Below are 22,734 nucleotides of genomic sequence, written 5' to 3'. Positions count from 1 at the left end.
AAAAAAATAAAATGCTAATCATAGGTTGATACAGATGGCCAACTATTTAAAGAAAAGATAATCTAAATATTAGCATAAGCATTTATCAAAACAAATTCTCTATCAAAGTTTTAAATTTTGAAATGTGGAACTGCATGAGTATGTGAAAAGGAAGGCAAGGATAAAATAAAAACTAAGATTACGGGACAAATCTAAGCACCATATTTATCTATCATTTTTGTGAATTGATAAAATCATCTTTCAAGTAAAAGATTAAACATGAAATTTTAAAATGTCAAAATTCATCTATGTTTTATTTATTTTTTAAAGACCTGAAAAATTGTGCAGCTAAGTTGCATCTGCAAAACTTTAATATAGAATTCTCTTATAGGCTGATTTTTGACACCAAGAAACCAAGTCAAAATATAAGCAAAATATTGAGGATTGGAATAACTAATACAATACTTATATAAATAACTTTATAATCAACAAAGCTATAACTGATTTTCTTTCCAATTCACAGAAACCATAAAGAAAATCTGATGATATATTAGGTCATAAAATAAAGGTCAACAAATTTCAAAATCTACCTTCTTACAAATCATTCTCCCTAAAGACAATGCAATAAAAGCAGACATCTATGAAAACTAATGCTAAATTATTAACATATCTTCTTATAATGATGGAATGAAAGTGAAAGAATCACATCCAAAAAACAGAAAATCCATTTTGCCAAAAGATGTACAAAACGTAAAATACACCAATTAAGTTTTCTCCTCAGGAAGCTATTTTAAAAGTGAAAAAAATAAATTACTGAGAATTAAAGTATGAATTATATAATTGGAAAAATAGTGCAATATTTAATATAACATGCACAAAACTTAGGGCAATTAAAATCTAGAAAAATGTTTAGGCATACATTTTAAAAACATACATAAAGGAATATAGCTAGAAAAATTATAATTTCTTATCAATAAAATGACAAGATATAAGAATCTCCCCAAAACTGTGACAAGTTTCTTGCAGAAATAAAAAAAATATATGAATAACAGAAACCAATAACATAATTACAAAAATAGTAGATTATCCCATAGTGAAAATCTAATCAAGGTGGTGTTTTAGCTTTTAGCTTCCTCTCTATCTTATGGCTTCCCCACAGCCTATACCCATTCCCAGGATCTATCATTTTCCCCTCAGATCAGCAATGGATGGCTCAACATCATATGTTTTGTCCCACATCTGGATTCACTGTGGATATTGGCATTTATACCAGGTGTTGGGGGTGAACTGGCTTATCTTGGCTTTTATTCTTGAAATGAATGTGGTCTGATTGTGTATGCTAAGTCACTTCAGTTGCGTCCAACTCTGCAATCCCATGGACTGTAACCAACCAGGCTCCTCTGTCTATAGGATTCTCCAGTCAAGAATACTGGAGTGGACTGAGAAGCCCTTCTTCAGGGGAGCTTCCCTACACAGGGATTGAACCTCCATCTCTTATGTCCCATGCATTGACAGTCGGTTCTTTAAGGGCCTTCAAACACAGGGACTTAGACAGACTATCTCATTCCCAACTCCCTATGAGTTTTTTATACCTCCTTTATGGACTTACAGGGCCCCATGTGCCCAGGGAGATCCCCTTCATTGGGCCAAACCTCCTGCAGGCTAGAAGAATGCAATTTATAAGGAAGGGAAGACCTTGAAACCCTGAGCATTATGCAGGTGCTGCCTGAGAGCAGAGTGCACAGTAATACTGCTCATTTTCTGTGCTTTCTGCTCCAAGTCAGAGAAAGGCTGTCACCACACCATCCCCACCCCCGTCAGGTGTCCCATAGCCTTGCTAACGATGCCTACATGCTTTTCCTGGCCTTTTGCTGGAACATGGCAGCTATACCAAGTTCAGTGGAAGTACATTCTCTCATCATCACCATTTCCTGAATTGGCAGTTGCCCCATTGACTGGGATTGTTGCTGCTGTGTCTTAGATTTCTTTTGTACTGGGGATCAGACAGTATGGAATATTTTGTCCATTTCATTGTCAATCGTCACCATATATTTCTTCTTGCTTTTCTCACTTTCCAAAGATTCCCTCCTCTCCAGGTTCCACAGGCTTTGGCACAGTGCCCAAACCTTGATCCAATGCAGACTGTACTCTCCGTATACTTCCCACTCCAGTATTCTTGAGCTTCTTCGGTGGCTCAGATGGTAAAGAATTTGCCTGCAATTCTGGAGATCTGGACTCAGTCCTTGGCTTGGGAAGATCCACTGGAGGAAAGCATGGCAAGCCACTCCAGGATTCTTGCCTGGAGAATCCCCATGGACAGAGGAGCCTGGTAGGCTACAGTTTATGGGATCACAAAGAGTAGGACATGACTGAGTGCCTAAGCACAGCCAAGCCTTGCAAAATGGCAACCTGGGGTCTCAGACATAATATCTTACTCTCCCATCTTGTTTGCCAACCCCAAAGCTTGCTTAGTAAGAACCATCATACATTCCCCTCTAATCTTAGCTCTTCTTCCAACTTTCTAACTCAGGCTGCAACCTCTATTTTAGGATCTGTGGCCAGCTGAATAGCCCGTAGCAGAGGCCAGCCCTTTGCACAGGCCTTTATTTCCTCTCTTTTCCACAGTGCACAGTTCTTCACACACGGGCATCAAATCAGCCAACATTTTTAGAGCATCCACATAGTCTACAGACATCTATCCTAGGGGCCACAACTCCCCATGTAGAGGTTCATGGCCTATTTGGGCTTCCCAGGTGGCTTTAGTGGTAAAGAATCTGCCTGAGAATGCTTGAGACACGAGAGATCTGGGTTTGATTCCTGGGTTGGGAAGATCCCCTGGAGTAGAAAATGGCAACCCAGTCCAGTATTCTTGCCTGGACAATTACATGGTCAGAGAAGCCTGGAGGGCTACAGTGCATAAGGCTGCAAAGAGTTGGACATGCCTGAGTGACTGAGCACCACCGTTGGGATTTCCCTTGTGGATGCCTTTTTCCCAAGACCCATTTCTTTAGTCTCCTGGCTTACTCCACTATTGCTGGTTTGGCACCTGAGTGAAATTTGAAACTGGTCCCTGTACAAAAAGGGCAAGAAGAGACCAAACAAAAATGTAGAAGAGGCAGACCATTCTCAGTTAATAAGTGCCAGGTTTCATAAGCAAGGGAACTTTACACATGAGACTTGTCTTGGCAGCCACAGACAAGTAGTTCTCAGCATCTGCCTATCAGGATCTTAAAAGTTTATACAGAGACGTTAATTGGGTTTGGTCACGTATTCAGTCCAGATGGTCTCAACAACACTTTACTCTCTCAAAGCTGTGTCTTTTAAATAGCTCTTAGCATTGGAATGAAGGGTGGGAACATACATTCTGGAGTGGGGGATAGGGGAAGAATCTCTGATTGTCTGGGTCCAGCTTGCAGGTCAGCCAGCAGTCAAGTCCTCTCCATGACCTTCTCCAACAAGAAGTTTTGGAAATGATGAACACACCAAGGGAGTAAGAACTTCAGATCAAATTTAAAGTGAATATGTGCTTGCTACAATGCTAGGTCAATTAGGTTGTGGCCAACTCTTTGCAACGCTATTGACTGTAGCACACTAACCTCCTCTGTCCATTGGATTCTCCAGACAAGAGTAGTGGAGTGGGTCACAATCCCCTTCTCCAAGGGGATCTTCCTGATCCAGGGATCAAATCCATGTCTTGTGTCTCCTACATCATCAGGCGGGTTCTTTACCGCTAGCAGCACCTAATATGTGCAATTGGTGAGGAATAAGCCAAACACAAGGGAAACAGAATCTAGAGCCCCAAAACAGTATAATATTCATTCATTAATTGTCTAACTTAAAATGTCAGACTTGTGCTCTTGTCGATAATAGATTATCATCAGTGGGCCAAAAATGGACAATTCCTTTCTTTTTTTTTTTTTTTTTCCACTCTATTCATGAATCCCCACTGTTATTTCCCTAACTCCAGGAGCACTAAGTAAGTCTCTTCAGTCTTTGCAACCCTATGGACTATAGCCTGCAAGTCTCCTTCATCCATGGGGATTTTCCAAGAATATTGAAGTGTCCCACCATGTCCCTCTCCAAGGGGTCTTCCCATTTAGAAGTTCTAGTAAAAAATGTTGTATGTCTATCTGTATAGGCATTTGAACACATGTATCTAGTTGTGTGTTTTAGCCTGTATGTAATGTTTAATTTACATGGATATATTTTTCACTTCTTGATTTTTCTCATTCATCATTATGTATGTATCAACCTATGCTGCTGTGTATATATCTAGTTTGTTGTTGACTATATTCCATACTGTATGTCTGATATTTGAATAGGATGAAATCCTAGGTTATTGGTAAATGATCTTGAAACCCCCAAATACATTATAGTTACCAATGTGAAGTGTTTTAAAGTACTTTTGTAATAACTTCCTTGGGATATATACAATGGAGATTAGACAGATATGCTTGGGGCTGGTGCACTGAGATGAGCCAGAGGGATGGTACGAGGAGGGAGGAGGAAGGAGGGTTCAGGATAGGGAACACATGTATACCTGTGGCGGATTCACGTTGATGTATGGCAAAACCAATACAATATTGTAAAGTAATTAACCTCCAATTAAAATAAATAAATTTATATTAAAAAAAAAGAAATCTAGGTGAGTCTTGTGGTATACAAATAACCACTTTCATTGCATACCCCCAGACGACTTTTCAGGGTTGTTGACAAACTTATACTCCCATTAGAGATACAAGATGCTTTCTTTTTCCTTTTTTAAAATAATTGTATTCATTTATTTATTTTTGACTTTGAGGGCTTTTCTCTAGTTGCAGTGAGCAGGGCTGCTCTTTAGTTGGGGTGTGCAGGCTTCTCACTGTGGTGGATTCTCCTGTTGTGAAGCATGGACTCTAGGGTGTGCAGGCCTCAGTATGTGTGGCTCTCGGGCTCTAGAGCACAGGCCCAGTAGCTGTAGTTCATGGGCTTAGTTACTCCATGACATGAGGGATCCTCCTGGACCAGGGGTCAAACCCAAATCTCCTGCATTGGCAGGCAGGCAGTATCTTCAGCACTGAGGCACAAGGGAAGCCCACAGGATGCTTTCTGTGTTCCAAATCTTCACCAGACTTAACTTTTTTAGTATTTGGGTCAATGTCATGAGTGTAAAGTTTTCTCTTTTCTCAAATTTGCATTTCTCTGATTACTTCTGAGACTAAGGAGTTTTTATGCTCTGTTCATAAATGGCGAGACAGCAAATAATTTAGATCCACGTCTCCATTAATTATGTGCAGTTTAAAAATCTGCCAATTAAATCACATGAAACAATAAATGTAAGCTACATGCAAATTGCAGGGATGATAGAAAGTGAAAACAATAATTGTGTATCCTTTAAGTTTGATATGCTTTACTTATTAATTATCTGTTTCCCCATCTATGAATTGCCTAATTATATCTGTGGCCATATTTCTATTTGTTGTCTTGTATTTATCTTATTAAATTTAAATATCCCTTTGGTGATCTAAATTATATGCCTTTGTTGGTAAAAGATGATAAGTAATAAGACAAAATAATAGCTTATATTTTAATGCATATTAATAACTATATTTATTTAGATGTTTATATCCTATGCACTGTTCTAATCTTATTCCATGTCTGAACTTGATTAATTTCCATAAAAGTACAGTGATCAAAATACCACTGGAACATTAAAAAAAAATCTGATCCACAAAGACATTAAGAAATATGCCAATTACAAAAACAGAGACAACAAAAATCAGATATGTGCCAATATTTGAAAACAAGCAATGACCTATAATCTGTACCATTTTGTACTGCATTCCAATTATTTTAGACATTGTACAGATGCTTTACATATCATTTAAATTGTGTGACTATCTGGCTTTAATTAACATAGTATAGAATTTTACATTGAATACAGTCACTGGTTTTTATACACTCTAATCATTATATTTTCTTCTTATGAATTATCTTTTTTAGCTTTCTAAAGATCTGTTTTCCTGACTCAAGATTGCACTTATTTGTCAATTTATCATCTGGAATTTTCTATAATTGACTCCACAATCTTAATTCTTTTTACATTTTTTTAATAACAAAATATGGGCCATTTTTTTTCTTGCATGTGGTGTGCCAGATTGTTCTAAATCAAATCCTAGATATTCCACCCCTTCTTATTTATTTCAGGTACCATTATTTCTGTATCTTCCTGGGTACATCTGTTTCTGAGCTTTCTAGTGTGTTCCATCAGTCTTATTTTCCTGATTTTTGGGGGAAAAAAAGAAAAAAAAATGTTTTAAAATATGTGGTTCTGTAGTATATCTGTGTACCTGCTAAGCTGATTTCTGTTTCTGTTCCCATAAGAAATTAATTAACAATGAACTTTTACTCTTTTAAAATTACAAATGTATAGAGTTTCAAATATACACAGTTAAATTTTTCTCTTGAACATAAACATGTTTACCTATTACTTGAAAAAGTGATTACAAACTTTACAATGCTAAAATTTGTTATTCATGAGCTGATTTATCTCTATTTTTATTTAGATTTTCTTCATTACTTATTGATAATTCTTCATAGTTCCTTGTGACTTTTTTATGTATTAATTCTTAAAAAATATTTTCTTGATTTTTAATTATATTAATCTTGCTTTCAGTTTTTATACTAAGTAATATTCTAAATAAAAATCATTAAATTTTATAAGTGGATATTACATTTAGCAATTGTGATGAAGTTTCATCAGTTTTTAGTTTCAAACTCTGATGTATTTTTAAGACTTTTATAAAAGATAAATTTTAAGCAAAATTGAGAGGAAGATAATGAAATTCCCCATATAATTTCTGCACCTACATACATATTCTTCTCAATTATCAACATCACTCACCTCAGTGCTAATTTTTACTAAGGATGAACATACATTGATATATCATTATCATCCAAAAAAAATTAGGGTTCATTCTTGGTGTTGTAAAATCTATCATACAACAGCTCTCACTGCTTAGATAAATGTATAAGGACATATATCCATCATGATAATATGAGACAGAGTATTTTCACTGTATTAAATATCTTTCGTGCTCTACCAATTAATTTCCCCACTCCTCCAACCATACTAACCATTGGTCTTTTTAATATCTCCAAGCTTTGCCCTTTCCAGTGTTGTACATTTGGTATCAAACCATATGTAGCTTTTTTAGGTATGCTTCTTTCACTAAGTAATATACACTTAAGATTTCTTCATGTTGTTCCAAAACTTCATAGCTCATTTATTTTTAGTGCTGAATAATATTCCATTGTCTGGATATACCACAGTTTATACACTCAACTACTGATGGACATCTTGGTTGCTTCCAAGTTTGGGGAGTTAAAAATAAGGCTGCTATAAATATCCAAGTGCATGTTTTTGTATAGACATTTTTGTAACTCCTTTGTGTACATATGACGGAGCTTGACTGCTCAATAGTATGACAAGAGTATGCTTAGTTTGTTCAGATGTGTCTTCTGTAAATATTTTCTCAAGTCTTGACTTGTCTTTTGATATTGTATTTTACAGGTTAGAAGTTTTTAATTTCAATGAAGTAAATCTTATTATTTCTTTCATGGATGGTGCCTTTGCTTCTATACCTAAAAAGAAATCGTCAGAACTTCCCTGGTGAGAGCCCTTTGGACAGCAAGGAGATCAAACCAGATAATCCTAAAGGAAATCAACCCTGAATATTCATTGGGAGGACAGATGCTGAAGTTAAAATTCCAATACTTTGGTCACCTAATTCCTAGAGCCAATTCATTGGAAAAGACCCTGATATTGGGAAAGACTGAGGGCAGGAGGAGAAGGGGACAACAGAGGATGTAATGCTTGGATGACATCACTGACTCAATGGACATGAGTTTGAGCAAACCCTGGGTTAGAGTGACGGACCGGGAATTCTAGCATGCTGCAGTCCACAGGGTTGCAAAAACTCGGACACACCTTAGTGACTGAACAACAAACACCAGCAGTTAAGAATAACTTTCCTAGAGGGGTGGGATGGGAGGGAGGCTCAAAAGGGAGGGGATATGGCTGATTCATGTTGAGGTTTGACAGAAAACAATGAAGTTTTGTAAAGCAATTATCCTTCAATAATAAAAATAATAATAATAGTAAAGAATACACTCCTGCTTGAACCCTCACTGCATTGAGGTTTCCTCCGCCGATGCGCGTTCTGCCAACATTTCAGGGCTGCTCTGCTCTAACAGGGATGCACCTCCATCCTCCTCCCAGCTTCCGCCCCGCCGCTCCCCTGGCAGTAGACACAAACACCATGAAGAAAAGAAACAAGAAGTCCTTCAACCGGAGTCTGGCCGAGTGGAAGCTCTTCAATCACAACCAGACCACCGGAGAGTTCCTGGGGCGCACCGCCAAGAGCTGGGGTTTGATCTTGCTCTTCTCTCCAGTTTATTATGGGTTCCTGGTTGCACTCTTTCCATTCACGGGATGTGGGCCATGCTTCAGACTCTGAAGGAAGATGGTTCCAAAATATCGTGACCAGATTCCTAGTCCTGGACTTGTGGTTTTTCCAAAACCAGTGCCAGCGTTGGATTTTTCATTCAGCCTGTCTGATTCAGTATCTTATCAAGGGTACATTGATGACCTTAAGAAATTTTTAAAGCCATTTGGCTTAGAAGAACAGAAGAATCTCACAGATTGTACCAATAGAAACTTTTGAGCAGAAGGGTCCAGAATACACAGCATGTCAGTTTCCTCTTTCCTTAGTTGAAGCATACTGTGGTATGGATGATCCCACATTTGGCTACCAATCAGGAAACCCTTGTATTCTTGTGAAAATTAGCAGAATAATTGTATTAAAGCCTCAAGGAGAATCAAGGATAGACTGTATTGCAAAAAGTGAAAGCACAGCAGTTCTATCAACTTATCCTCCCAATGGAAAGATAGATTTAAAATATTTCCATACTATGGAAAACAAAACTGCATGGGAGCTACATGGAGTCACTAGTTGCTGTCCAGCTCAGCTTTGGTAGTGATGGTGATGTAAAAAAAGTAATAGTTGAGTGCAAGATTGATGGATCACCTGACCTAAAAACCCAGAATGACCATGATAAGTTTTCAGGACGAGTTGCATTCAAGATCACCATGCATGCATAGTAGGAGTTAGGACGTCTCCACAAAGTAAGTGTTTTGTTGTCTGTCTTCATTTTGTATCAGCCAGACCTGCCATTCCAGAATTATGAGACCACCTTAGAGAAAGGTGGAGTGGTACATGACACTGGGATGTCATAGTGTGCTTCCAGATAACAGTGGTCCATGTCCTTTGAGGTAACTGCCTGTTGCCTCTGCTGCCTTTTGAAACATGTACAGTCACCAGATAGGAACTGTGAACACCTGATTCTGAACATGTAGGTTGGGGGTCTTGTCCAATGTTTATGTGGTTTAATTGCCAAGTGTCTAAAACTTAATGTACTGTGCTATGTAAATATTTTATAGATTTAACACTGGTTAACTGTCATATTTTTATGCCAGCAAAGTTTTAGGGGTTAAATGGTACGTGACCAACATCAAATGATTTTACAGATACAAGAAATTCAGTATGTGTAAAAGTTCTGTATGTGAGGAGAAAAAGGAAAATAAAAGTGGATTTGAAAACAAAAATACACCTTCCAATGCACGGAGCACAGGTTAGATCCCTGGCTGGGGAAGTAAGATCCCACATCCTGTGGGGTAACTAAGCCCCTGCCACAACTAGAGAGAAGCCAGCATGGTGCAATGAAAGGCAACAAAAGATCCCGCATGCTGCAACTAAGACCTGGCACAGCCAAATAAATTAATATTAAAAAATAAATAAAAAGGCATCCCCATAACTAAAATCATGTAGGCTTTCTCTTATTACTTCTAGGAGTTTTACAGTTTTGTATTTTACATTTACGTCTGTGCTCCCTTTTGAGTTAATTTGAGAAGGTTATAAGGTATTTCTACATTCATTTTTGTCTCATGTGAATGACCAGTCATTCCAGCACCATTTTTTTGCAAAGATTAAGAGACTATCTTTGCTCCATTGCATTGCCTTTGCTATTTAACAAAAATCCAATCACTATATTTATGTAGATCTACTTCTGGGGTCTCTAGTTTGTGACACTTGTGACATATTTGCCTGTTGTTTCATCAGTACTGTATTTAGTCACTAAGGCATGTCTGACTCTTGCGACTAGGCTCCTCTGTCCGTGGGGATTCTCCAGGTAAGAATACTGGATTGAGTTGCCATGCCCTCCTCCAGAGGATCTTCCCAATCCAGGGATTGAACCCACGTTTCCCACATTGGAGGCGGATTCTTTACTGTCTGAGCCACCGGGTGAGCCCTCATCAGTACTACATCATGTTAATTACTACAGTTTTATAGTTGGACTTGAAGTATGGTTGCATCTGTCCTAAAAGTCCATTCTTCTCCTTCAATATAGTATTGTCTGTTCAGGGTCTTTTGCTTCTCCATGTAAACTTTAGAATCACTTTATCAATATCCATAAAATGACTTGCTGCACCTGATGGATTTATAATGTGGCTGATAAAGTCTAAAAATAATAAAAAAGTTAATTCTCTTCTTTTTCTAGCAGATATTACAGCATTTTCCTACAGCATTTTTTTCTTGGTTTAAAATATTCGTAGGGCTTAACTAAAAACAATAGCAGTAGTGACAGACATGCTTTTATACTTTTTTTCAAGTTTAAGAGAAATGAATTTTAGTAACTCTGTGAATTTTCATGATTGTTTTCAGTATGTGTAATATAGGCATCTTAAGGTATTAATAGAATGTTCCTTTACATTCCTTCTGATCAAATATATTTTTAAAGTCACAAATATGAAACAAAATTTATCGAGATATTTTCTTAATATATTGAATTATCACTTCAATATTTCATATATGTAACAAAATATATAACGTATTGCAAGTGGTAATAGAACAGTCCAAAATTTTTAAAGTGCATGGAAAGATTTTCCATTATCTGTTGTCTTCTTTTGTCAGCCCCTCAAACATGCACACTGTATCCTGGGATGACATTTTTTTCTTAAATGCCTCCTATTTCTAAAGAGCTTTCACACAGATTTTTGTGTCAGTTTTCCAGATCCACAAATTTCTCTGTCATCTCAAGCCTGAAGTATTCCTATTTTGGGGGAAAGCCAGCAGCTCATACTAGTTATTTTTTTCCCACCCACAGGGAAATTTATTATATCATAAATTTGACATTTCATATCTGTGGGATCAGTTCAGTTCATTTCAGTCACTCAGTCGTGTCCGACTCTTTGCAACCCCATGAATCGCAGCACTCCAGGCCTCCCTGTCCATCATCAATTGCCGGAATCACTCAAACTCACATCCATCGAGTCAGTGATGCCATGCAGCCATCTCATCCTCGGTCGTCCCCTACTCCTCCTGCCCCCAATCCCTCCCAGCATCAGAGTCTTTTCCAATGAGTCAACTCTTCGCATGAGGTGGCCAAAGTACTGGAGTTTCAGCTTTAGCATCAGTCCTTCCAATGAACACCCAGGACTGCTCACCTTTAGGATGGACTGGTTGGATCTCCTTGCAGTCCAAGGGACTCTCAAGAGTCTTCTCCAACACCACAGTTCAAAAGCATCAATTCTTCGGCGCTCAGCTTTCTTCACAGTTCAACTCAAACATCCATACATAACCACTGGGAAAACCATAGCCTTGACTAGACGGACCTTTGTTGGCAAATAATGTCTCTGCTTTTGAATATGCTATCTAGGTTGGTCATAACTTTCCTTCCAAGGAGTAAGTGTCTTTTAATTTCATGGCTGCAATCTCCATCTGCGTGATTTTGGAGCCCAAAAAATAAAGTCTGACCCTGTTTCCCCATCTATTTCCCATGAAGTGATGGGACCAGATGCCATGATCTTAGTTTTCTGAATGTTGAGCTTTAATCTGTGGAATAAATATTAGTCATTCAGAAATTCATGTTGTGTAATAGCTTCTGCATATAGGAAATGAAATTTAGATTTTTATTTTGAATACACAAAAGTTAATTGAAATTACAAAGCTAATAATCATAAATAGAAAAACTCAAAAAGTACTGGAAAAAAGTGTTGTTGAACACACCCAGATTTAACTATATCAATACAGAAAGCAACAATATAGAGCAAAGGACTTGCATATTCAAAGGTTTAAAAATCTATATAGGAAGAAATAATTTGCAACATATATAGTACTGAGAAAGGATTATTATCTAGGCCAAAGGTAAGAAAAGGAAAATATATCATGAGTCATTTATTAGTAAATAAAATAAGTAACAATGTTTAATCTATTTAAAACAAAGAAATTAACTAAACATACAAGAAAATCAAACATAGAAACCAAAAGAGAAAAGATCATTTTAAATTCATTTGTGATATATCTAAGCATGTTATAAAGTAAAACTTATAAGCTTATTACATTTAAATCAGTGGATTAAATTCAGGTGAAAAAAAATAGAAAGACCCGAGACTGATGCATATTACAATACAAGGAAAAATAGAAAAGAGACTATAATGATCTAGGGGATAGCCTAGCCAGTGTTGTTGAAAGCAGGAGGAAATAGAAAGACTGGAGAGAAGGCAAAGGAATAATTTGTTGAAATAAATGACTTCTCAGATTCAAAAGGCACAAGAATTCAATAAGATAAATCTTCATGTGGGCATATCTTAGTGAAACTGCAGGTAACTAAATGCAATGAGAAGTTTTTAAAAGCTGTCAGATCCTGGTATATCAATATGTAGGCTAGTTGTTGAAACATTAACCAATCATAGGGATTGGTGAGGAGAGAAATTGGTTACCTATTGTACTGTATCCAAATCTGTGCTGCCCTGGAGTAGATTATTTTAGGATTGCACACATCATTTTTTAAAATTTGTTAGCTCTAGGACTCTGCTGCATTCTGTTCAGTCTATGTTTGTTCAACTTTCTTCAGTCCCATGGATTGTAGCCCATTGTTCTACAATCCATGGTTCCTCTCTCCATGAAATTTTTCAGACAAGAATACTGTAGTGGGTTGCCATTTCCTACTCCAAGGGGTCTTCTAAATTCAGGGATCAAATCCACGTCAGGTGGATATTTTACCTGCTGAGCCATTGGAGAAGCAATTTCAAAATTAGACTTTTTTTAAAAAAAGAGCAAGAGTGTATAAATTTTAAACCAGTATGTGAATGGGTGGGAAACTAAAGAAACATCCAAATTCCAAAGATATCAGGGAGAAAAAAAAAAACATAAATGAGTTTATAAAGAGTATAGAAAGACACAAATTATGATAGTAGAAATTAGTCCTTAATACACTGAAAAGTATAATCAGTAAAATGGTCTAAATTGCCCCATAGGAGGTAGAGGTATTTTGAAAATATTATACAAGGAAAATTCTAAGTAAAGGACATTTTCCATTGTTATAATATCATTAGAAAAAGCAACTTTAAATAAAAAATCTATTAAAAGATAAACTGAACCATATTAGAATTCCTAATATTTTATTTGAGCAAATATAATTCCAACCAGGCAAAGCAAACCAAAATTGGTTAGGAGAACTCCACAGACAGAAATGAGATGAAAGTCTTTTAAAAAGAAGACTAGAAGGCAAAGCAAATATTAATAAATTATTTGAGTCACTATTGCTTAAGCAGTTGCCTTATTTAGGAAAGCCTAGTTGGCCATCTGTACTAGTTGCTCTTAAGTTTTTTTCCCTGGGATTTGAGTGTACTGACTGTACCTTAGATTTTGTTTACATAAACTACCAGTGGATTGAAACCACTTCAGTCTAATGGCATCTTTTCTTAATTGTATTCCTACATATCAGTAATACACAATTAAAATGTGTACTGAAAAATTCCATTTCAAACAATATTTAGAAATGTTTCTAATGTGAACTGAGAAATATGTATGCAGTTCAAGAGGCAACAGTTAGACCAATACAAGGAACAATGGACTGGCACCAAATTGGAAAAGGAGTATGTCAAGGCTGCATATTGCCACCTTGCTTATTTAACTTATATGCAGTGTACATCATGTGAAATGCTGATGAAACACAAGCTGGAATCAAGATTGCTGGGAAAAATATCAATAACCTCAGATATGCAGATGACACCACCCTTATGGCAGAAAGCAAAGAGGAACTGAAGAACCTCTTGATGAAAGTAAAAGAGGAGAGTGATAAAGCTTAAAACTCAATATTCAAAAAACTAAGATCATGGCATCTGGTCCCATCACTTCATGGCAAATAGATGGGGAAACAATGGAAACACTGAGGGATTTTATTTTCTTGGGCTCCAAAATCACTGCAGATGGTGACTGCAGCCATGAAATTAAAAGATGCTTGCTCCTTGGAAGAAAAGCTATGACCAATCTAAAAAGCATATTAAAAAGCAAAGACATTACAAAAATCCATCTAGTCAAAGCTATGATTTTGCCAGTAGCCATGTATGGATGTGAGAGTTGGACCATAAAGAAAGCTGAACACTAAAGAATTGATGCTTTTGAACTGTGATATTGGAGATGACTCTTGAGAGTTCCTTGGACTGCAAGGAGATCAAAGCAGTCAATCATAATAGGAAATCAATCCTAAATATTCATTGGAAGGACTGATGCTGAAGCTGAAGCTCCAATACTTTGACCATCTGATGCGAAGAACTGACTCATTTGAAACGACCCTGATGATGGGAAAGATTGAAGGCAGGAGGAGAAGAGGATGACAGAAGATGAGATGGTTGGTTGGCATCTCTGACTCAAAGGACATGAGTTTGAACAAGCTCCAGGAGTTGGTGATGGACAGAGAGTCCTGGCATGGGGTTGCAGAGAGTTGGACATGACTGAGTGACTAAACAGAACTAATGCAAGCTTGTTGACAAAATCAGATAGGAACAGGGTGTTAACAATCTTCACAGATAGAAGAACTATTTTATGTACATGCAGACAGTGGTAATCTAGGAGAAGAGATAATATGTAACTAAAATTTACATGCACAGTGAGTCAATAAAATTTATTCCAAGAAAGAAAATCAGTTTAGAAATTAGAAATTTAGATGAGTCAGGTAATGATTGGCTTGTTACATCAAGTTACCGGAAATGGACCTTTTTTTTTTTTTTTTTTTCCCACTACTGAATGAAATGGAACTTCAACGACTTGGAAGACTGATTTAATACTTTCCAAACTATATTTTAGGAAGAAGAGAATTCTAGTAGATGGATTGAAGCAGGGCTCGCCAGATGACAGGGAGTCCTTTAAAGTATATCTTTCTTCTCTATCATTTTAAGTTTATTAGACATTAAAATTATTTTCCAGTGAAATGACTTTTGTAATCTATAACCATTCAAGCTGTGTTACTCTTGGAATATGCATTATGACAGTGTTTTCCTTTAGTATATTTATTTCTTTTGTAGCCTATAAACCTCTTCATATATCTTCTTAAAATGGCAATCACCACTAAGAATATTCTTTTATACCTTATTAATATTGCAATAACCATTAAGACTATGCAACATATATTTCAGTAATATAGCAATAACCATTAGCTTTTTAATGCTAATAAAATGTATAAACATGTCACTGTAATATACACTGCTAAGTTCATACACATTCATTGGTTGATGATTCTAATAGTGTAATGGAAAAGGAGATAAGTTATAGAGAGAAAGGCGTGACCTTTGGAGTCAGGCCCGAACTTAATTCCTGACTCTACAGTTCTGGAATTGAGAACTTTTTTTTTTTTCCTTAGATTTATTGATTAATCTCTTTACCACTGTGGATGGTGATGCCAACCACTCAGTGTGTTGGTAGGACTAAATGAGATGACGGTTACAACATATTTTAGGCTCCAAATAAAATGAGTTCCTTTCAAATTTCCCTTAACATTAGAGAATATAGTGAGAGGGAATAGAAAGTATGATAGCAAAGCCTCTGATTCTGTTCATGTGTGTGTGTATGTGTCTCATGGAGGGAGCAGAAAATTTCCTTAAGCTTGATAATGAAAAATATTAAAATGAGAACTAAAAAAATTAATTATTCATGTCCAATATATTCAAATAATTGAAAGCATACCAATAATTAACTAAGGGTTTTAGCAGTTCTTATAAGTCTCATTAATATCCTCATGGGTTAAATGAAGTTCCTGAAAATAAAGTCTGCAAACTGATACAAATACTGAAAGAAGTTATCATTGTTCATGCCTATATTACTCACATGGTAATATACAATCAATAAAGTATATATCCCCTTTCTTGTAACACCTGTTTTTATGGTAAATGTGGTATTTATCTTTAGAATCACCTTTGTTTCACAGGAACTTTAAGAGGATGCATGCCATAACTCTTTTAAAAGAGGATTCTTAAGCCTGTGTGTGTGTGCATATGTGTTTCCTGTAGGAAGATAAGAAGAATAAAGTTTGAATACAAGAAGACCATTGCAACTGACAAATAAGAAGCATGGAATGATGGTAATGGAGATAACAATAATAACTAAAGCTACTGACTTATTGTTCTAAGTAAGGGCTCCAGGGTGAGAGGACCAGTGGGAACCGAAATGTTCACAAAGCTCATTCCTGCATATTGCTGTCAGACCCTGTTATATGTAGCCTCCCCTTCCTGCTAGTCAGAATTAGTCACCTCTACATTGGAGGGACTGAAGCTGAAGCTCCAACACTTTGGTCACCTGATGCCAATAGTTGACTCATTGGAAAAAGACCCTGATGTGGGGAAAAATTGAAGACAGAAGGACAAAAGGGCAACAGAAAAATGAGACGGTTGGACAGCATCACTGAGTCACTGGCCGAGAACTTAGACAAACTCCTGGAGATGTGAGGGACACAGAGGCCTGGCATGCTGCAGTCCCAGGAGTCGCAAAGGGTCAGACATGACTGGGAGGCTGAACAACAAATGACAGTGATTCCTATTTTTACTTGCTGTCCCTGGACACAAGGAGTCCAGGATGTTCAAGCAGCAGCCAAAGTTTATAGTCTAATGAGACCCTTGCTCCTTTCCTAACATCATGCCTTTTTTGGGGGACCAGAGACTCCAACTTATGGAGAAGACAATTCCAGGTACACAGAGCACAAAACACTCCAGAGTTTTGGTGAATGGAACCACTATTGTTTCTCCCCTTTGTTTCTAAGATCCAAGCATTCTTCCTGCTGATAACACATTTCAGTTCAGTTCAGTTCAGTCGCTCAGTCATGTCCAACTCTTTGCGACCCCATGAAACCCAGCATGCCAGTCCCCCCTGTCCATCACCAACTCCTGGAGTTCACTCAGACTCACGTCCATCGAGTCCGTGATGCCATCCAGCCATCTCATCCTCTGTCATTCCCTTCTCCTCCTGCCCCCAATCCCTCCCAGCATCAGTCTTTTCCAATGAGCCAACTATTCGCATGAAGTGACCAAAGTACTGGAGTTTCAGCTTTAGCATCATTCCTTCCAAAGAAATCCCAGGAATGGATTGGTTGAATCTCTTTGCAGTTCAAGGGACTCTCAAGAGTCTTTTCCAACACCACAGTTCAAAAGCATCAATTTTTCGGTGCTCAGCCTTCTTCACAGTCCAATGCTCACATCCATACATGGCCACAGGAAAAACCATAGCCTTGACTAGATGGACCTTAGTCGGCAAAGTAATGTCTCTGCTTTTGAATATGCTATCTAGGTTGGTCATAACTTTTCTTCCAAGGAGTAAGCATCTTTTAATTTCATGGCTGCAGTCACCACCTGCAGTGATTTTGGAGCCCAAAAAAATAAAGTCTGACACTGTTTCCATAACACATTAAGTTCTCAAATCCAATGCATTCACTACATCCTAAAGGATAGTAGCACATCTTTCCATGCATGCATACTAAATTGCTTCAGTTGTGTCTGACTCTTTGCAACCCCATGGAGTGTAGCCCACCAGGTTCCTCTTTCCATGGGATTCTCCAAGCAAGAATGCTGGAGTGGGTTGTCATTCCCTTCTCCAGGGGATCTTCCCAACCCAAGGATCACCTGGGTTGATGATCTTAAATCTGCATGGGCAGGCAGGTTCTTACCACAGTGCCACCTAGGAAGACAACATCTTTCTATAGTATGAAGCTTTAGCTTTAGAAAGTTGCTCTAGTACTCTATGAGGCAGGCTTCTTTTGTTTTTTTGTTTTTTTTGTTTTTTTTTTAATTTTTATTTTTACTTTATTTTACTTTACAATACTGTATTGGTTTTGCCGTACATTGACATGAATCCACCACGGGTATACATGAGTTCCCAAACATGAACCCCCCTCCCACATCCCACCTCATATCATCTCTCTGGATCTTCCCCATGCACCAGCCCCAAGCATCCTGTATCCTGCATCAAACATAGACTGGCAATTCATTTCTTATATGATAGTATACATGTTTCAATGCCATTCTCCCAAATCATCCCACCCTCTCCCTCTCTTATGAACAGTTCTATGTATGTATTGACCAGTGGAGGCAATTTCCATCACTTCTTTGCTGTCAAGTAGTCCCTCATCTCAGATGCTCCAGTGTGTCAAATTATATGAGCATGGATCAGGCAATTGCTAAGCCCCTAAGTAGTCAACTATTGCAGGCTCTGCAAGCAAGATACACAAAATGTAAGTTTGTAAAAGGATAAACCTTTGTCTTGTCAAGGTCAGATGGAGCCCAAAGCAGTCAACTTGCAGAAAGTAGTTGGTTGGTCTCTCTTGTGTGTGTGTTTTTTTTTTTTTTTTTGGTCTCTCTTGTTTTAAAGAGGTACTGCTTTCATTTTTGGAGTTTTTGTTTATTTCACAGTGATGGTATGTACATATACCCTCAAATAAACATTTTCCTCAATTAGTTTTAGCCTAATAAATTCAGCAGCACTAAAAAATAACTTAGTAAAATGTTATTGGAGGTGTGTATCCATATCAGCACTTCGAGATAAAGAGACTTTAAAAATAAAAGTGCAGTGTTTTGGAAATAAACCACTTTTAAAGTGTTAGTCTTTTCTGTTTTTTTTTTTTTTCTTTCAATATTTTATCTAAACCAAATTATCCATATATATATATATATGTATATATATAACATATATATTTGCACAAAATAGTCTTTGTTAGTGCTTATTTGGAGAAGGAAATGGCAACCCACTCCAGTGTTCTTGCCTGGAGAATCCCAGGGATGGGGGAGCTTGGTGGGTTGCCGTCTATGTGGTCACACAGAGTCAGACACAACTGAAGCGACTTAGCAGCAGCAGCAGCAGCAGTGCTTATTTAGTAAAGAACTGTGATCTACAATATAAAATCATGCTGGGATCTTCATATTAAATCACTTTTAAATATTGCATTTACTTTCATCCTAAAGGCAACATTTCCAAATTCAAAAAGATTAAAAGGCATATTTAGAAAATTGAATATTATGGGTTTCAATTGAATATAAATGCTACCATATATTTTAGAGTACATATATAGATGTTTTTTATAATTCTGTGACTTATATATTTTTCAGTACATTTATTAAATTATACAGAGTCTACAGAAGAAAAAAAAAAAACAACAACAACATTTCTTCTTTTTTCAGGTTTCACAAAGTGAGCGCAACATTGTAAGCAGAACTCAGACATAAAAACATTTCCAGTCTTCCAGGGACCCTTACTTCCTCATCCTGGTCACCCCCTAGCTCAACAAATTCTGTCTTAAACAATATTGTTTAGTCTTGCATGGCTTTTCAACTTCATACATATAAATAAAATAGTGCATGATGTAGTCCTTTGTGCAGGTTATTTACTCAACATTATGCCTGTGAGATTTATCCAAGTCATTGTGCATAGTCATATCTATTTATTTGCATCTCTGGTAGGCATTTAGTTATGTAAATAACTACAATTTATTTATCCATTCAATAGTTATGGACACCTATTAATTTCCTGTTGGAGCAATTAAAAATTAGTTCTTGTGACACTTAGGTTCAAGTTTTTAGTGAACACATATTTAAATTTGGGGATATAAACCGAGAATTCAGTTCAGCTTAGTTCAGTCACTCAGCCGTGTCTGACTCTTTGCCACCCCATGAACTGCAGCATGCCAGGCCTCCCTGTCCATCACCAACTCCCGGAGTCCACCGAAACCCACGTCCACTGAGTCGATGATGCCATCCAACCATCTCATCCCCTCTAGTCCCCTTCTCCTCCTGCCCCCAATCCCTCCCAGCATCAGAGTCTTTTCAAATGAGTCAGATCTTTGCATCAGGTGGCCAAAGCATTGGAGTTGCAGCTTCAAAATCAGTCCTACCAATGAACACCCAGGACTGATCTCCTTTAGGATGGACTGGTTGGATCTCCTTGCAGTCCAAGGGACTCTCAAGAGTCTTCTCCAACACCACAGTTCAAAAGCATCAATTCTTCAGTGCTCAGCTTTCTGTATAGTCCAACTCTTACATCCATACATGACCACTGGAAAAATCATAGCCTTGACTAGATGGATCTTTGTGGACAAAATAATGGCTCTGCTTTTTAACATGTTGTCTAGGTTGGTCATAACTTTCCTTCCAAGGAGTAAGCATATTTTAATTTCATGGCTGCAGTCACCATGTACAGTAATTAGAATTATTGAATCAATATATTCAGCTTTATGAGATACTGCCAATGGAGATTTATGAGATTTATAACTATAAAGATTTACCAAGTATTTTTTAAACTTTTCAAAAGAAGTTATTTTTCTCCACTATGTTTTTATTTATTTGATGAGTTTTTAAAATCTTTATTTCTTTTCACTGTGCTTGAGTTAGATTTATTTTTCTTCTACTACTTTTATGAAAACAGAATGTTAGCTCACTGATTTTTCATTTCCCCCTCTTTTAATATATGCATTTATAACAATAAGCGTCTAGTTAAGCACCAATTTACTTGCCTCTTCAAAATTCTTGTGATGCCATGGACTATAGCCCACAAGGCTCCCCTGTCCATAGAATTCTTCAACCAAGAACACTAGTGTGGGTTGCCATGCCCTCCTCCAGGGGATATTCCTGACCCAGGGATCTAACCTGAGTCTCCTGCATTGCTGACAGATTCTCTACCACCTGAACCACAAGGGAACATCCAGACTGCTCTTTCACCCTAAATATGCTGTGTATGTTTCTGCTGGAAACACTTGCTTTTACTGTTTCCTCTCCCTAGAATGCTAGCTGAATCCCATCCCTGCTCAAAATCCAGCCTCTGTCAAAGGCCTGAAGGACACCAACTTTTCCCTTCCATAACTGATAATTCTCATCACACACTGCCATGTACTGTGTTTTTTTGTGTCCATTGCTCACTCATGCAAGAATATTTTCTTCCATATATTATGAATAACACTGCATCCAGGAATCTACCATTCATAAAAACACTCAAAAATAAATGATTTAATTATTTGTAAATGACTTAATTTTTACAAAGTAACAGAAAATGAATCTGCATTCCCTTTCAGGCTGTTGTAGGTACACTGACTAAATGTTAAAAAGCAGTATTTACAGGACAGGTGATCTGAGAATAACTTCTCTGCATTTTACTGATGAAAACACTGTCTGGCTGGAATAAAAGGAGGAATGAAGGGAGTTCTCTGCCGGTGAACTGAAGCTGCCTCACCCAACCCTGGCAGGTGCTTATGGTTCCACTCTAACTCCTAAATTGGGAAAAGAGACTTTTAAACTGGCCTCTCCAGAGCTCAAGAAGGCAGGCCCTGGACTGGAGACCAGAGGGGCCTCTCTCAGAGAGGACGGGTTCTCTGTCTGTCCTTCCCAGGACACAAGGCAGAACTGCTCCTAGACTTGAACGTGTGTGGGGTCCCTGGATTCTCAGCCTCCCCTCCTCCCACCACCAGTGTATCCTTATCTTGTTACCTTCAGGGTTAGGAAATATTGCTACCTTCAACTAAGACATCAGAGCCAGGAGCTGCTTTAAAGATTACTTGGTAATAGATCATGTTTGGGAATAGATCAACATATAGCATAACAGTAAGTGCCACCTTACTTGGAACTGATTTACAGGAAGATTTAGTGACATATGTTCACACTTAATTCAATCATATGGAACAATTTTTTAAAGGTTGAAACTTTATGAGAGAACTCTCCCAATTTGAAAGTAATTAGTATTTGGTTTGCTGTAATGAATATTAAGCTAATCCAATTTTAATAAAATAATAGATGATAATTATGTTCTCTAAGCACAAGCATATTCTATAGTCTTTTTAGACTACTGAGCATTTCTTTAAAATGCCAGAGTACTGGAATTTATTGAGAAAAACAGACTAGCAATTTTTAAAAATAATCCACTTTGCTTACTTCTAGTTTGAATCAGAATCTATAATTATCTCACAGACCACTGAGAGTGCTATATGATGGATTTTTTTGTGTATGGGAAGGAATTTGACAAGTTTAAATTCCATACAGTTACCATTCACAAAATGCTTTCAGATTGCTGTGACGATAATAATCCACAATATTGTTGAGGTGAATATGATCTTTGACATTCACGTTTAGGTTTCACATGTTGAAATTTATTTATTAGTCTAAGAGAATTTGGGATTTTTTTGTTTTGTTCAATCTCCCTGTCTTATATTTTTTTTAAAATATAGATAAACATTAAATGTATAATTTATAATGGGTCAGCTCTGGTTAACAAATAGCAAAAGTAATTAGTGGACAAGGAAAAATATTTTAATACTTAAAGGAATAAATTCTGCTCAAACAACATCTTTTCTTCAGTAGTATGTATTAATTTTCATTCAGATGTATAACAAATATTCAGTGTTTCATTATTT

The 22,734-nt window shown here is 37.1% G+C and overlaps 1 pseudogene; it reads left to right on the top strand.

Annotated features, from left to right (window-relative positions):
- The first annotated feature begins 8,279 nt into the window (after positions 1-8,279).
- On the top strand, positions 8,280-9,121 carry LOC138094341 (sodium/potassium-transporting ATPase subunit beta-3 pseudogene; annotated as a pseudogene).
- The last annotated feature ends 13,613 nt before the right edge of the window (positions 9,122-22,734 follow it).

The sequence above is a fragment of the Capricornis sumatraensis genome, chromosome 18 (assembly GCF_032405125.1).
Source record: "Capricornis sumatraensis isolate serow.1 chromosome 18, serow.2, whole genome shotgun sequence".
NCBI classification, from domain to species: domain Eukaryota; kingdom Metazoa; phylum Chordata; class Mammalia; order Artiodactyla; family Bovidae; genus Capricornis; species Capricornis sumatraensis.
This window is presented reverse-complemented; position numbering and strand designations above follow the sequence as displayed.